The sequence below is a fragment of the Ochotona curzoniae genome, unplaced genomic scaffold (assembly GCF_017591425.1).
Source record: "Ochotona curzoniae isolate NIBS_2020 unplaced genomic scaffold, NIBS_Ocur_1.0 patch23, whole genome shotgun sequence".
In the NCBI taxonomy this organism is placed as follows: Eukaryota; Metazoa; Chordata; class Mammalia; order Lagomorpha; family Ochotonidae; genus Ochotona; species Ochotona curzoniae.
The window spans coordinates 45954-62637 of NW_024466784.1; the positions used below are offsets into that span (position 1 = coordinate 45954).

Consider the following 16684-nt stretch of genomic DNA (forward strand, 5'->3'; position numbering starts at 1 on the left):
GGGAAAGCAGCTAAAATGACCAATTGGTCACAGGTTCCTGTGTGTCCTCCATGCTGTACCCACTGTCTTGGACAAGGGAGTCCTGGACCTCGTGTGCATGCCCAGAGCTGACAGCAAGCTTGCGCCACTCCTAAGACCCACAGACAGGCAGCCCTAAGCTTTCTCATGCGCAAAACCCATCTGGACAGTACTGTGAAGCTCAGATGTTCCACTGCCAAACAGGAGAGTCTGCATTGGTAGTAAGTCAGTTGCTGCTGCTACTCTAGAGACCACACTTCTAGTGGCACAAATGGTGACCACGACTGTAAGGTGAGAGAGAAATCCTGGTATTCCACCACGTTGGGAACCACTGTGGTCAGTGGGTAGAGTGCCAGGACAGAGAGCAGTTTTGAATCCACATTTAGATGTTGTTTGTCCCAGGAAAAAGAGACAGTTTGGCTGATTATGAGACAAGATGCTGGCAGACAAGTCGTTTTCTCTACTATGGGCTTTGGCCAGGTAAAGCATAGAGGACATGATTTAGCTTGGGATAAAGCTCTCTATGCTGCTTTCTGAACCTGCCCCCTACACTGATTTATTACTCCTTTTTTAAGATTTATTTTTATTGTAAAGTCAGATATACAGAGAGGAGAGAGAGAGGAAGATTTTCCATCTGATGATTCACTCCCCAAGTGAGTGCAACAGCCAGTGCTGTGCCAATCCGAAGCCAGGAACCAGGAACTTCCTCCAGGTCTCCAATGCAGGTGCAAGAACCCAAGGCTTTGGGCCGTCTTTGACTGTTTTCCCAGGCCACAAGCAGGGAGCTGGATGGGAAGTGGGGCCGCTGGGATTAGAACCGGCACCCATATGAGATCCTGGTTTTCAAGGCAAGGACTTTAGCCACTAGGCCACCATGCCAGAACCCTACCACTCACTTCTTAAACAGCAGAATGCACCATCCCCCTTTTTTTCTCCTAATTTAAACATAAAGGGATTTACATGTACTTGGGTGCATAAATATGGCATTAGTACTCATTGTATCTTGAGCTAACGCACAGAACCAAGTTTGAAGCTAGCTACACATTCAGGGACAGAATTCAGTCTACCTGAGATCAAGTCCCACACAGAAACCACTTCCCCTGCTGTTGACACTGTAATGCTGAACATGGGCCCCTGTGGTTTGGAATGCATCACTGCTAGTCTTGAACTCTGAGTATTACACTCACACCATCTTCAAACACATTCCGCTGGGGCCAGCACTGTGGCTCAACAGGCTAATCCTCCATCTTCAAGCACTGGCATCTCATATGGACACTAGTTCATGTCCGGGCTGCTCCACTTCCCATCCAGCTCCCTACTTACGGCCTGGGAAAGCAGCAGATGGCTCAAGTCCTTGGGACGCTGCCACTGCACTTGCAGTTAGACAAGGGAGATAAGAGGGGGGTGGTTTGCATAGGAGAAACCAGAGGGTATATCTAGTGAAACCAAGGCACTTACCCACATGGGAGACCTAAGCTGGGCTAACTAAGTAGCATCACTTGCTGCCTTCTGGCATATGTGAAAGTTGGCACTGGGGATTGGAAGTTGGGGGACCTGCCAGGCAAGATTAGATTACAGTACCAGCCAGTGAAGTGTCAGGACAACAGATGAGCTGTGCAAGGTTGGGCCATGGTACCAACTGGCTCCTGAGAGAACCAGGTCTGGGCACAGATTCTGTAGGGAACTTGTAGGCTCACCCTTGAATATCTGCAAGTTTGCTCAAGAGCTGGGTGTGGTGATGGACCGAGCCAGGCATGACCACAGAACTCACCAACATTCACAGGAGCTAGAGTTGGAAGCAGGCCATGTTGGGCCAGGCAATAACACCCACTGGAGCACCTCAGAACCAGGTCTGGAGGAGGACCAGGCTGGGCTGCAACACCCACCAACACGTGTAAAGCCCAGGACCTGAGGCAGACCATGCCAGGCAAGAGTATAGCACACACTGACACACATGAGACTAGGGCTGAGAGCAGGTCTAGGAGAAAAACTTGGAGAACTACCTTATTAGGCCATAGTTCCCATTCGTGAGCTTAAGAGCTAAGCTGTAGCACTAAATCTGTGTGGTATGGGCTGGGTCTGGAAATAGGTCAGGCTGTGAGTTATGCCAGGCTAAACAGCCACACCCACTAGTTTGCATGAGACCCAGGGGTAAGGCTGGACCAGCCAGACCAGGCCAAGCTGCAGCATCCACTAACAAATGCTAAGACTAGGGGTGGGCCCATGCCAGGTCAGGTCAAAGCATCCACGGGTCTATGCAAGATCCAGGATTGGAGTAGACCTGGAGGGGGAACTATGGGGACTCCCCTCATAGGCAGCAGCTCCCACTGGTGAACGCAAAGGCTCAGAGTCCAGGCTGAATAAAGCTGCAGCACCTGTTGGCATGCATGTGAGCTGAGTCCAGGGGCAGACAGGACTGAGCTAAGTCCCAGCATCTGCTGGCACTCATAAGAATCAGAATGGGGCCCGGCGCAATGGCTCAGTGGTTAAGGTCCTCACCTTGCACGCCCGGGATCCCATATGGGCGCCAGTTCTAATACCGGCAGCCCCGCTTCCCATCCAGCTCCCTGCTTGTGGCCTGGGAAAGCAGTCGAGGACGGCCCAAAGCTTTGGGACCCTGCACCCGCGTGGGAGACCTGGAAGAGGCTCCTGGCTTTGTATTGGCTCAGCTCTAGCCGTTGTGCTCACTTGGGGAGTGAATCATCAGACAGAAGATCTTCCTCTCTGTCTCTCCTCTCTGTATATCCGCTTTTCCAATAAAAATAAAATAAATCTTAAAAAAAAAAAAAAGAGTCAGAATGGCTGTCCACATGAGAGCCAGGTCTGGGGGTGGGCCAGGCAGGGCTGGGCTGTTACACCCACTGGCAAGAGCTAGGCTGGTCGGGCTAGACCACACTAACCTCCAGCAAGTATGGGGACCACAGCAAGCCATGTCAGGCTTGGCCAAGTATCCACCAGTGTGTAACATTCATTTCTGGCAGCAGGTTTGCCAGGAGAACTCCTCTGTTAAACAGCAGCCCCTGCTGATGAGCTTGAAAGCCAGTGCTGGGAGCAGTCCAGACAAGGTTGGGCTACAATACCACTTGGCATACGTGTGGATCAGATGTGGGGCAGGCAAGGCTGGGCTACTCTACAGAATCCGCTGGCATGTGCAAAACCCGGTGGTGCAAGCCAGGCACAAAACTTGCCAGTTCACTTGAGGGGTAGGAGCTAGCCAGACTGGCTAGGCTATAGCACCCACCAGTTTGAGCCTGGACTAGAAGCACGCCAGGCAGAACCAGGCTGCAGCACCCACTGAGAGATGCCAAGGCATGGGAGGCCATCCCAGACTGGATCCAGAACCCGCTAACACTGCCAAGACCCAGAACTGGGAATGGGCCTGGCAGGGGAGCTCAAGGGACTCCCCTGCTAGGCTGCTGCTTCCACTAGTGAGTGTGAGAGCTTGGAATGAGGATGTGCAAGGCTACAACACCCATAGGCCAGCATGTGGGCTGGACATAGGAAAGGGACAGGCTGGACTGAGCCACTGCACCAGCTGGAGCACCCAAGAGCCAGAATAAATGTGGATCAGCCAGGCCTTACCTCACCACCCACTGGCAAGAGCCTGGGTTGAGCTAAGCCACAGCACCTATAGGTGTGTAAAAGAGCCAAATGGGATGTAAGCCAGATCAGGCCAGGCCAGACCACAGCACTTGCCGGTACGTGTAAAAACAGAGACCAGCCTGGTGAGGATTATTGGGGGTCATCCCAACTAGGTCACAGAAACTGTTGGTATGTGTGAGGATTGGGCCTGTGGTGTGGTGGGCTGGGCTGGACCAGGCAGCTGCATCCACTAGAATGTGCACTGCCTGGCACAGATGACAAACCAAATCTGATCCTGCAATGGCTGGCATACATGAGAGTCAGGTCTGAGGCAACCCCAGTCAAGGTTTCTAGAGAAACACCCCAACTAGACCACTGGACTCAAACCCTGATCACGGGGAAAGTCACAAGATATGTGGTCTGGCCTTGGAGTTCACATGTCAGGTCTGGGTTTCCTCAGTTCCTGATGCTCATGCAATGGAAAAGCAAACACAGATGATGTGCACAGAGGACATGGCAGCCAGCTCATCTAGGACAGCAGAGGATTTTTTTTATATACAATTTTATTTTATTTTTGATGTTGTTCACATAGTTGAGTCCAGTGGTCTAATAAGGAGGTCTCCCAAGAACGCAGGCCCACAAGAACCATCAAATAGGATGGGGAGCAGTATGATATGGGGGGGTGGAAGCTGGGGCAGATATTTCCAATTTTCCTTCCCTTTTCTCCTATTTCTAGTCAGAGGGCATAGAGAGCTGCTCCCAGCTGCCAAACGACATCAGTACACATTTGATGTCATCTCAGAAACCCCAATGTGGAGAAGAACGTTCCAAAGATATTGCTTGTGTTTTCAGAGTTTCGAGGAGTTTTGAGAGTTCGAAGACACTGTTGGTTTCACTGCTCCAAGTTTGAGAAAATCCTCCCAAGGTCCATTGGCTGATAGAGTCCACCCTAGTGCTCCACTCATCCAGACACTTGCTGCCAAAGCTCAACCAGGAGAGTTGTCCAACCTGCTCTGCTTCCCATCTTCTTACATGGCATTCAATGTCCTCTGCAAGCCAAAATGAGCTGGTCATCATGTCCTCCACAGGCACCTGGGCATGTCTTCCATTGCCAGACTATAAATCCTATGATTCTCCCTGTGGCCAGAGTTTTGAGTCCAGTGGTCCAATAATGAGGTCTCCCAAGAAACCTCACGTGAGGTGACCCCAGATCTGACTCTTGCATGTGCCAGCCAGTACAGGGTCCAGTTCAGTCCATCACTTGTATTAGCCTACGCACATACTGCCGATTGTAGTTGCCTGGTCAGTTCTGTCTCCAGCCCCCATGCAAACCAACAAGTACTGCAACCCAGCCCAGTGTCACAGACCAGAAATTTGCGCACACATACTGGGAACTGTAGCCTAGCTGGATAATACCCACCAGGGCTACCCCAGCCCCAGTTCTTACACATGCCAGTATGTGCAACAGACTATTCCAGTCAGTGTCACACCCTAAATGGGTTCTTGCATACATCCATGGGTATTGCAGCTTAGCTCAGCTCACCCCACCCACGAACCAATCCACATGTATGCCAACAAGTGCTGCCACCTTCTCCAGCCTAGCCTGCTCCCACCCCTGGCTATCATGCACTCCACAAGAGCTGCTGCCCAGCAGAGTGCCCAGAGCTTCCCTATTAGGACCAGTCCCGTCCCTGATCTTGCACTTTCCATGGAGTACTGTGGTCCAGCCTGACACAACATGCACCCTGTCCCAGCACTTGATAGCACATGCTGTGGCAATACCTGACCAGTGAGCACTTATCCTGGCCTTTGCATGCACCAGGGAATGCAGTGGCCTGGCCTAACCCAGCCCTCCCACAAACCCAGCTCACATACAGGCTGAATGTTGTTGCAGCAGTCCTGCCTGTCTGCTGCAACCACCATCTGCCCATAGTCCCAGCTAATGTTCACCAGTGAGATCAGTAGCCCAGCAGGGGAGCCCCTGCACCTCCCTTTCCAGGTTCACTCCCAGCCTGGGGTCTTGCATGTGCTGGTGGGTACTATGGTCCATCTCACCCCACGTTTGCTCACAGGTGCTGCAGCCTGGCTCTGTCTAGCCTGCCCTTAGTCCCAGCTCGTGCTAGGGGTGCTTCAGTCTAGCCCAACCCAGCCAGCCCCCAGTCTTGGCCTTAATGTGAATTGGTGGATGATGCATGCCATCCTGGCCTACCCTGCTCCCTATCCTGATTCTCACACTTGCCAGTGGGTGTTGCAGACTAGCCCAGCCCAGCCCAACCCCAGTACTGACCCATGTGTATGCTGAGGGGTACTACAGCTTGGCCTAAACTGGACTCTCCCCAGCTTAGGTTCTTGCACTCACCAGCCAGAGTTGAATCTTAACAGGGCAGTTGCCCAGAACTCCCCTAACAGAACAGCCCCAAGTCACGGATATCGAAAACACTAGTGGGTATTTGGCTCAGCCTGACTTGGCCCATCTCTAGTCTCGATCTTCACCAGTTGGTACTATGACCTTGCCAGACCAGCCCACACCAGTTTAAACTCTCACTGGTGAGTGCTACGGCCCAACCCTACCTAGCCCAACCCAAGACCTAAATCTCATGTGGATCAGTAGGTGCTGCACCTACCTCAGCCCATCTCACATCCACTCTGGCTTTCACAAAGCGCCAGTGGATCCTAGATCCTAGCCCAATCCAGCACATCCCCATACCCAGCCCGTCGCACACGCCAAAGAATGTTGCAACCATGGGCAGCCAGGTCTACCCCCATTCCTGGCTCTTACACTCACCAGTGGGAACTGCAGCACAGGAGGGGCATCTCCTTAGCTCCCCAACCATGCTCGCTCCCAGCCACAGACTTTACACATACCAGTCTGACATGGCCCACCCTGCATCTTGGCCCTTGTCACTGGATGTTGGAGCCTAGCCCAGCAGCAGAGGATACTGAGTGCCTCATCAGAAGATGGAGAGTGGAACAGGTTGGACAGCTCTGATGATCAAACTTTCCAACATCTTTCTGTGCCTGTGGATGCACCAAAGTGGTCTTTGTCAACCAGTAGACCTTGAAAAGATTTTCTTAACCATGGAGCAACAAAACCTACAATGTCTCAAGGCACCCTCAGGACACTCTTACCCACATTGGGGTTCCTAACACATCACCAGATGACCATCCCTCAACCCTAGGTGCCAATGTAGTTATATAGTTTGACATCAAAGAGTAATCCTCTCTCTTTCCCCAACTCTCCACCTTCTCTGCAGATATAAGAATAAAAGAAAAAAAAAAATCCACCTTCCTCCATGCCCCAACCCTCATCACCATGATCAGATGCCTACATGGGCATGCATCCCTCTCAACTGTGTAAATAATATTACAAATAAAGTTTAAAAAATTAAAAAGAGAATAACCCTTTAAGCCAAACATAAATGAGGCAGGATTCAGTCCTCTGCCTAATCTGGAGCCACCTTAGCTTTGGTTTTCTCAGGCTCACGGGTATGAGCCTCGGACAGCCCCTACAGGGAGATCATGGAAGAGTCCGCACCCTATAAGGCCTGGGGAAGGTGTTCGGAGTCACAAAAGAAATGTTTCACACTCCAAACAAGATTGTGTTTAGCAAAGTTACTTTGAATTAGGAAGGAAAAAAAAAAAAAGGCGAACTATTTTATTTGAGAATTTTCAACCACTACTGAATAATTATGCAGATTTGCTGCCAAAATTGGCCTTATAATTTTAGTCAAGATAACTTCAAACTGTGGATTTTGTTTTATAACTGGATTTGTGGCCCCAAAAATGGAAGATACAAGTCTCTAGCGGAATCCATACTTAACCATTGTCAAAAGATTTACTGGCCACCAGCCAATTTGTTTCACATCTATCACCTAGTGCCCTACTCATACTCCCTTACTAAGCAGATGGGAGGGGGACCCTTTTTCTGCAAAGGACCACTGGATATTAATAATATTCAAGGCCATACAAAATTTTCAACTTAAAAATCAGCCTGCTATATAGTTACTGAATTGCAAGTTCCACTTGTGATATCCTTGGCAGGGCCAGACAAGTGATTTTACAAGTCTTAAATGGTTAGTGGGCCAGACATTCCCCAGCCCCTGATATAGCAGTTTACCTACAGAATTTATGGAATCCAGTGAAAAGCAAAAACTGCAGTTCCTTGTTCAAAATTACATAAAGTTTCATAAAGGTAGTAACAGAGTAATAAAACCAGGTAAACTGCATAAGGGATCTGCTCCTGGAGCTAGCCTGCCTCTGGCATACACCTCTGCAGGAATTACTAACTGCTCTTCCTGTAACTTTCTTACTAGCAAATGGGGCGACCTTGGCTTGAACCAAGAGAAGACAGGAAATGCTTGTACCCTACAATCAGACCTCAACTAACAGTGGTGCAAAAACACTCCAGCTTCTTCATCTGTTAGTTGCTATAATTCTGAGTAATCTAGTGGGCTTGAAAAGCAGGCACCTACAGTGGCAACTACGATGCTTTCTAGAATAACTTCCTCCTGTTCTCATATGTCTCAGATTGCCTCTTCTGGAAGCCAAACCAATGCAGGTTTCATCTTACAAGCCAACTCTTAATTATTTGTGGCTATTTGGAACACAGTATAATAAATACATTTAAACTTGGATTCAACAAGAATGGATATAATAATAGTAATGTTGGCCATCACCATAGCAAAGGGAGTGTTTTTTTTTTTCTTAAAGATTTATTTATTTTTACTGCAAAGTCAGATATACAGAGAGGAGAGACAGGGAGGAATATCTTCCGTCCAACAATTCACTTCTCAATTGAACACATGACCACAACAGCCAGTGCTGTGCCGATCCGAAGCTAGGAGCCAGGAGCTCTTCCAGGTCTCCCACACAGGTGCAGGGTCCCAAGGCTTTGGGCTGTCCTCAACTGCTTTCCCAGGCCACAAGCAGGGAGCTGGATGGGAAGTGGGGCCTCTGGGATTAGAACCGGCACCCATATGGGATCCTGGTGTGGATTTTAGCCGCTAGGCCACCGTGCCGGACTCAAGTGGTGGTTCTTTAATCTGAATGATGAAAGACTGTATTTGGATTTGCCAGACAAAAAGCAGCTGTTAAGGATGATAAGCAGCAGCTGATGGCTACCACAGTAACCGGAGAAGGGTAGAGTTTGCCTCCAACCAAACCCAGAATGGATGGCAGAATTCTGGCGGGCCCCTCAGGCTGTGACACCAACGTTGCATCAATGAATGGCACAGACCAATATCTCCCCACACCAATAAGGGCCGAGGCGACCTCATTTCGGCTTCTGTGTCAAGGAGAGTTTAAAAAGCCCCTTCCCCGTCTCTTCCACACTCTTCTTCCTCTGCAGCTCACTCCTTCACATCTAGCTTTCTGCTGCATGGGGAAGGGAAGCCCATGACCATGGTTCCCTGAAATAAAGGCCATCTAAATTCTTTTCATATATTCGGCTGAGTTATTCTTTCCCTAGTGGTCAGCGAATCTAACATTTTTGCAAGAGGCAAATGTAACGGCATTCACAAGGTGATATTTCCATTGTAAATACGTTTGATCAATTTAGAAGCTAGCAACTAGTAAAAAAGGACATCAACCTGGATGAGTCTCCATAACTTGAGAGTAGTTCCTGAACCAAACCAGAGGGAAAGCAAACTAAGATTTGCCAAGGCTCTGCTGCACAAAGGACCACAGTCCTGGGAGCACCTCCAACCTCCTCAGCAAAGAATGGAAAACAAGGAAGGTCAAGGGACTAATTTTGAAAACTGCCAACGAATGGTATCAGCAACAGCTCCTCCTCTAATCATTTCACTGCCCCCTGTCACAGATCTCTCACTGGTCTTGCATGTTCTTTTCAGAACAGTAGAAAGTACTGATATATTTGGACCTATGCTACCGCTGAAACTAAACCTGACAACTCTTTAGCAATTGAGATGTCACACCATGAGACAGTGGTAGACACTGGCTTGAGAATGTGTTGCAGGAAAGCTCTCAAGACTGGGGGAGGGAGGGGTGGCCAGCACAGTAGCCTAACAGCTGAAGTCCTTGCCTTGCACGGGCCAGTTTTAATTCCAGAGGCCCCACTTCCCATCCAGCTCCCTGCTTGCCACCTGGGAAAGGAGTCAAGGACAACTGAAAGCCTTGGGACACTGCATTCACATGGAAGACCCAGTAAAGGCTCCAGCCTCCTGCTTCGGATCAGCTCAGCTATGGCTGTTGCAGGCCTCTTGGGGAGTGAATCAGCAGATGGAAGATCTTCCTCTCTGTGTCTCGTCCTCTCTTACCTGACTTTAATAGAAGAGTAAATCTTTTTTTTTTTTTAAAGATTTATTTTTATTATTTTTTCATTGGAAAGGCGGATATACAGAGAGGAGAGACAGAGAGGAAGATCTTCCGTCCGATGGTTCACTCCCCAAGTGAGCGCAACGGGCCGATACTATGCCAATCCGAAGCCAGGAGCCTCCTCCGGGTCTCCCACGCGGGTGCAGGTTCCCAAAGCTTTGGGCTGTCCTCGACTGCTTTCCTGGGCCACAGGCAGGGAGCTGGAAGGGAAGCGGGGCTGCCGGGATTAGAACCGGCGCCCATATGGGATCCCGGGCGTGCAAGGCGAGGACCTTTAACCACTTGCGCCACCGCGCCGGGCCCGAAGAGTAAATCTTTAAAAAATAAATAAATAGGGCCCGGCAGCGTGGCCTAGCAGCTAAAGTCCTCGCCTTGAACGCGCCGGGATCCCATATGGGCACTGATTCTAATCCTGGCAGCTCCATTTCCCATCCAGCTCCCTGCTTGTGGCCTGGGAAAGCAGTCAAGGATGGCCCAAGGCTTTGGGACCCTGCACCTGTGTGGGAGACCTGGAAGAAGTTCCTGGCTCCTGGCTTCGGATCGGCATAGCACTGGCTGTTGTGCTCACTTGGGGAGTGAATCATCAGATGGAAGATCTTCCTCTCTGTCTCTCCTCCTCTCTGTATATCTGACTTCCAAATAAATAAATAAATCTTTAAAAAAATAAATAAAATAAATAAAAGACTAGGCAGAAACAAAGATAAGCTTGCCATTACAATGGCTAATACAAGGGCTACATCCCTATTCTATTCAAGGTTTAGGAAAAGCCAGCAGAAGGCGGCATGTGAAAACACCTTCCTTGGCAGATTGTGACACAAATTCAGCAACATAATCAGCCCAGGAGTAAGGAAATTTGTCTAGCCAGAGACTAGAGGATTTAAAATGAGGCACCGACCTTGCCAAGAAACCTTGAAGTAACTGCCTGAGGCACTATCTGACTCATGACAAGTTTCAGGAAACACAAACATCACTCTACAAGGCTGGCAGCAATGTTAATTAATTCCACAGTCACCCTGTCTCAGCACTCCAACTCAGGATTTATCTGTTTCTATGTAACCAAGCCCTTTATCGATAAACATGCAACTATCAAGGTAGAACACAACAGTTTTGACTTCAGGCTTCCACTTTTGATATAGAAAGTGCTGCAGGGCCCGCGCGGTGGCGCAAGTGGTTAAAGTCCTCGCCTTGCACGCCCCGGGATCCCATATGGGCGCCAGTTCTAATCCCGGCGGCCCCGCTTCCCATCCAGCTCCCTGCCTGTGGCCCAGGAAAGCAGTCGAGGACAGCCCAAAGCTTTGGGACCCTGCACCCACGTGGGAGACCCGAAGAGGCTCCTGGCTTCAGATCGGCATAGCATTGGCTGTTGCGCTCACTTGGGGAGTGAATCATCAGACGGAAGATCTTCTTCTCTGTCTATCCGCCTTTCCAATAAAAAGAAAATAAATCTTAAAAAAAAAAAATAGAAAGAAAGAAAGTGCTGCAAAGATCATTGTTAAGGTGCTGTTAAGAAAAAGTCAAAAGATCTGGGCCCAGCACAGTAGCCTAGCAGCTAAAGTCCTCACCTTGAACACACCAGCCAGGATCCCATATGGGTACCAGTTCTAATCCTGGCAGCTCCACTTCCCATCCAGCACCCTGCTTGTGGCCTGGGAAATAGTTGAGGACGGCCCAAAGTGTTGGGACCCTGCACCCACATGGGAGACCTGAAAGAAGCTCCTGGCTCCTGGCTTCAGATCGGCTCAGCTCCAGCTGCTGTGGCTGCTTGAAGAGGTGAATCAATGGACAGAAGATCTCTCTCTCTCCTCCTCTCTGTATATTTGACTTTCCAATAACATAAATCAACCTTAAAAAAAAAAAAAGTCAAAATATCAACAAAATCATAACTCTCCTCAATCTCTTTAGAGAGCTACCCAAGTCACCAGAGGCAGAGCACTGTAGAACAATGGCGCCATGATGTAGACGGACACGAAGCACTTGCCTGGTGTTATCTGTGAACTGCTGGAGGACAGCATGAAACGAGAGAACGCCCGGCAGCCACAGACACAGGAGTTATTAGCCACTTGCACACTTTTGTCCAGAGACCTCCACAGTTACTCAGGAGACAAACAGAACAGCTCCCTCATGACACATACGTAAAGGAGGGAAAATGGCAGCATTACAGACAATTCCCACATGCACACTTTTCACCTAAGGAACAAAAGGCACAAAGGTTTCCCTGTGAATTCTAACACCGAAGGAAGAAAGACTACCAATTGTATGCAATCTCTTTCAGGAATCAGATGCAATACTAAATACTAAATAAATATATTCAAAAATTAGGCTTAATTTTGCTTTTTCTGTCAGTTCTCTCTGAAGTCACCCATAGATTTACAGAATACTTTTTGTAGACATCCATAATTTGATTCTAAAATTTATAAGGAATGGTGAAAGAACTAGAATAGGCAAAAACAATGGAAAAAAGATAGTTTGAAATCATAATATTGGTACAAGTATAGATACATTTAAAAAAAAAGACTGTCAATAGTTTCCTTTCCCTCACATTTTTAACAATCTAGAAAGCCTAATATTCTGAAATGTTTCTACAAGAAAACAAAGGATACCAGCTTGGTGACTTTCCTTTGCAATGCTGCCATCCCATATGGGTGCAAGTTTGAGTTCCAGCTTCTCTGTTCCCAATCCAGCTCCCTGCTAATTTAATGGGGTGCAGTGGTTGATGGCTAGCATCCACTTGACAGATTAACTGACAGCAGGAAAGGAGGAAATGGAGTTTCTGAACCCCACCTTTTTTACCTCCTCTAGTGCCATTCAAGACTGGTGAGACCCTTACATTCAGCTCCTGCCTCCTATTGTACTAGGTTAGGTTAATTAACTACAGGAAAACTTTGGGCTCTGGTAACTCCCTTCCTGCCTGCTGCACATGGAATCTTTATTTTTACTGCATGGCTCTCAATCTGATTGAAGGATGAGAGCTTAAAAATCCCTGATTTGGGCCGCCCAACCTGGGGCAGTAGTTCCTGGAATGTAGTGGGAGCTGCTGTTACCCAGCTTTAGCAATAAAGACTCCTCCTAACATCCTACACGTGGGTCCAGTGTGATCTCTCTCCACTCCACAACACTAATGTATTCACTCACCAATAAAATGACAAAACAAGAAAACCTGACAATAGCACCTATGGCACAGATAAAGGAACCACAACTGCCCATACATTGCTGGTAGGAGTGCATGGCATCCCTCAGCGTGCTAAACTACTTGTTTGTTGAAGTTTTCCTCCTAGATTCACCTGGTGCTGCTTTTGTAGCCAAGCCTTACTTTCCAGAATAGACACAATCCAGATGTAATTCCATCATGATGCATCGTGTATATTACAGTTAACCTAAAATACAGGAAGTCATATCAAACTGTTTTATAAATAACTTTCACAATACAAATCTGGAATTCACTAGACCACTCCTTTACAGAAAATTACAGGTGACTCTGCAACTTACAGGTGAAAAGTGCTGAAGTTACATAATCAGTAACAGTAGGAAGTAACAGTTGAACCTAAGTAGATGGAGAGGCAGTACCCGAAGAATCAGATCAGAGAGGACACTCCGCATTTCCCTCATCTTTTGCTTTCCTTTGTGTAACAGAGGACACCTGGCTAGAGACTTAAAACTCTAGACAAATGTTGTTGTTGTCACAGGCAGGAAGAGGGAGCAAGTCAAAGATGGGCTAGAGAAAGCCAGAAAGACTGCTTCCAAGACCTGCCAGCAGCATTCTTCGCAGTATAACCTAGTCTCAACACTGGTCACCTATCAGTTTTAGAGGGAAACAATCCATTACTTTTCACTTCCTAACTAGGACTATCCTCCAACTCCTTCCCCAGCCCCCATCTTTCCAGGCTTGACCTAACCAGAAAGCTTGGAAGCAAGAGCTGAGCAAGCTTGGCTTGGCTCCTTGTCCTTTTTCCCTTCAAGCCTGCATGATTTCTCCTCTCTCCCCAGCCAAGCCTAGCTTAGAAGGCAAGTTCAGATGGGGGCTGGAGTGGAGGTTTGGTGCAAGTTCAATTTAAGAGGAAATAAACAAATCCACTGGCTATTTCAGAGCTATTCCCTCCAATTACAGCCTCACAAAATGAACAGGTGATACTTTACCCTTTAAGGTTTATTTATTTTTATTGGAAAGTCAGATCATATTTACAGAGAGAAGAGACACAGAGAAAAGAACCTCCATCTCTGGTTCATTCTTGTATCTCTTTCAAGTGTTGCAACTGGCATGGAAAAATATATTACCTATTGTGCCCCCTAAAAGTCCCAACAAATAAGTGACTAACACAGAGAATTTTCTTCTCCTTACTAGTGACAACAGGAATAACCTCCTCCAATAAGTTAAAATTCAACTTTCAATCAACAGCCAACAAAATCCACGATCAGGATCCATCTGTCTACATTTAGGATCACAAGTGATACAAGTATCTACTGAAACTTTAGTAGCTTTTACTCTTAAATGCATTCATTAAAGACTGAAACATAAGGCAGGAGAACAGCTCAAAAAATCAGAGTGCTAAAATCTCACACTCAGATGAGCACAACACAACAGCAGAGGCCCCAGAAGACCCAAGGCAGCAGAGCAGTGTGTGCTGGGTAGCACAGCCACAGTCCTGGCAGGGATCTGGGCTGCCTTCCCAAAGCTGTGAGCCCCACCATTTGCCCCCAAGTTGTTTAGCCAAGAAAGCATGAAGTAAAATTTCATCTGTAGTTACGTACTCTTCCTGGACAAAATATATATATATATACACACACACACACAATGCTCCTCTTCTCATTTTCATTATTTCATTGATCATCACCATGGGAGAGGAACAGGGATCCTAAACGCAGAGAATTCATTCCACTTGCCTTGCTCAAAAAACAACAACAAAAGGATTAAAAAAGAAAAAAAGAGGCGAACTAGCAACATGGCACAGTGGGCTAAGCCTCTAACTGTAGCGCCAGCATCCCATATGGTGCCGGCTCTTGTCTCAGCTGCTCCACTTCTGATCCAGCTCCCTGCTTATGACTTGGGAAAGCAGCGGAGAAAGGCTCAAGTGTTTGGGCCTGCCCCGGCACCCTCTTGGGACACCTGGAAGATACTCCTGGCTTCTGCCTTCCGATAAGCTCAGTTCTGGCTGTTGTGATCATTGGGAGAGCAAACCAACCGACAGAAAAATCTTTCTCTCTGTAATGTTCACTATTTTCCCAACGAAAAGAAATAAACCCTTTTTTTAAAAAAAAAATTATAAAGTTTGCACGAATAAAATCTTAAGATCTTACTGAATTAAACACGAATTAAATCATTAAGGCAAACCATTCTTGGATAGGAAGAAAACAGGAAAAATGCTAACCCCACCCAAACTAAATTCTATACTTATTGCTGTCCCACTCAGAATCACAATAGAGGCTTTTCCTGTGAGAAGACAATGAAAAAGTCAATAAAGAAAACCCAAAATGCCAGTGTCAAGAAATGATGAAAGGATTAGAATACAGAATCAAAAGTCAGAAAGAAATAAGGCAGCTCCAGGCAGGCAGCCCCTCCCTGCTGCCACAGAAGTTTCTCTGCTTCTTCCAATAAACCTTCACTTCCTCTTCTTTCCAAGTGCCTCATCGTTGTCCAAAGTCAGGAGACAAAGATGGCAGCACCCTACCCCGCTCCTGCAGAGAAGCTGCAACACAAGACTGTAACTCGATAACCCATGCAGAAAAAAAATGTGACCTAATTGGAGAGAGAAGGCCAGCTTTAACAGGGAACTGCGCAACAGTGACAACACAAAGAGCTGTAAAAAAAAAAAATTCAGATATGCTGCCACATTTCTTGGAGATGAGACAGACTGCCGCAACTAAAGCCGCAGACTCCTCCCGCTGTGGCTCCTGCAACATTTTGAAGCAGAGGGATGGAGAGACAAAAGATTTTCCACCTGCTGGTTCAAACCCCAAATGACTCCAAAGGCCGGCTGGGTCAGAGCCAGTGGAAAGTCAGGACAGGAGAACCCCTTCCCAGTCTCTCCCCTACGGGCCAAGGACGGAACATCTTCCTTTGTATTTCTAGGCACAGTAACGGGGAACCTCGGTTCCGAAGTGGAGTGCTGGAGTTGCAAGCTTCAGCGTAACCCGCAGGCACTTGATCATGTTTCTTGCAGGTCAACGCCCTCTGGAACCCAGGATGAGCAGCTAACGCGGCCCGGTGCCAGACTACTTCCTCTGCAAGGACACCAACATTTGCTCTTTCAATTAGCCCATCCGGCATCCCAGGAAGCGGGCTACCTTTTCTACCCGTTAGGACACACCCCTGACAGCACTGACTCCTCCTCTAGCAGTAGACTTGTCTCACCTCTTCCTCCACACTCGCAATTCTGCAAGGCTTTCCGCTGCAGAGCAGGAGCTATAAGGCAAGTCTCCCATGCAAGCACTATGGTAGAACTCAGAGATCGCAGCTCCCAAAGGGCAATCCCTGGTTCTCACCCGTTAGACTAGCGTTGACCAGACCCAAAAGCAAGCTGCCTCGCGGCGGCCTCCGCCCTAGCGACAAGGGTGGAAACGCTCGGAAGAGGTCCGCCCAAACAGGGGGCAGGATAAGGAGCGTTACAAACCTGCTGCGGGGAGAACTCACCTAATCCTCGCAAAGCCTAAAGCTCAACCAGTCGGAAGTGACGTGCAGACGGGACCTGCAGGTCCGCCACGCAATTGGCCGCAGCCTCAGCTTGGCCACCGGCTCGCCGCGCTGCCCCTCTGAGAG

At 48.1% G+C, this 16684-nt stretch overlaps 1 long non-coding RNA gene across 1 annotated transcript; it reads right to left on the reverse strand.

Moving 5' to 3' along the window:
- Positions 1–3227: 3227 nt before the first annotated feature.
- On the reverse strand, positions 3228–14885 carry LOC121166797. The gene is made up of 3 exons (XR_005885486.1): positions 13475–14885; positions 3642–3646; positions 3228–3237 (listed from the first exon to the last, which is right to left on the reverse strand). It is a non-coding gene; the product is annotated as an uncharacterized LOC121166797 (long non-coding RNA).
- Between the last annotated feature and the right edge of the window lie 1799 nt (positions 14886–16684).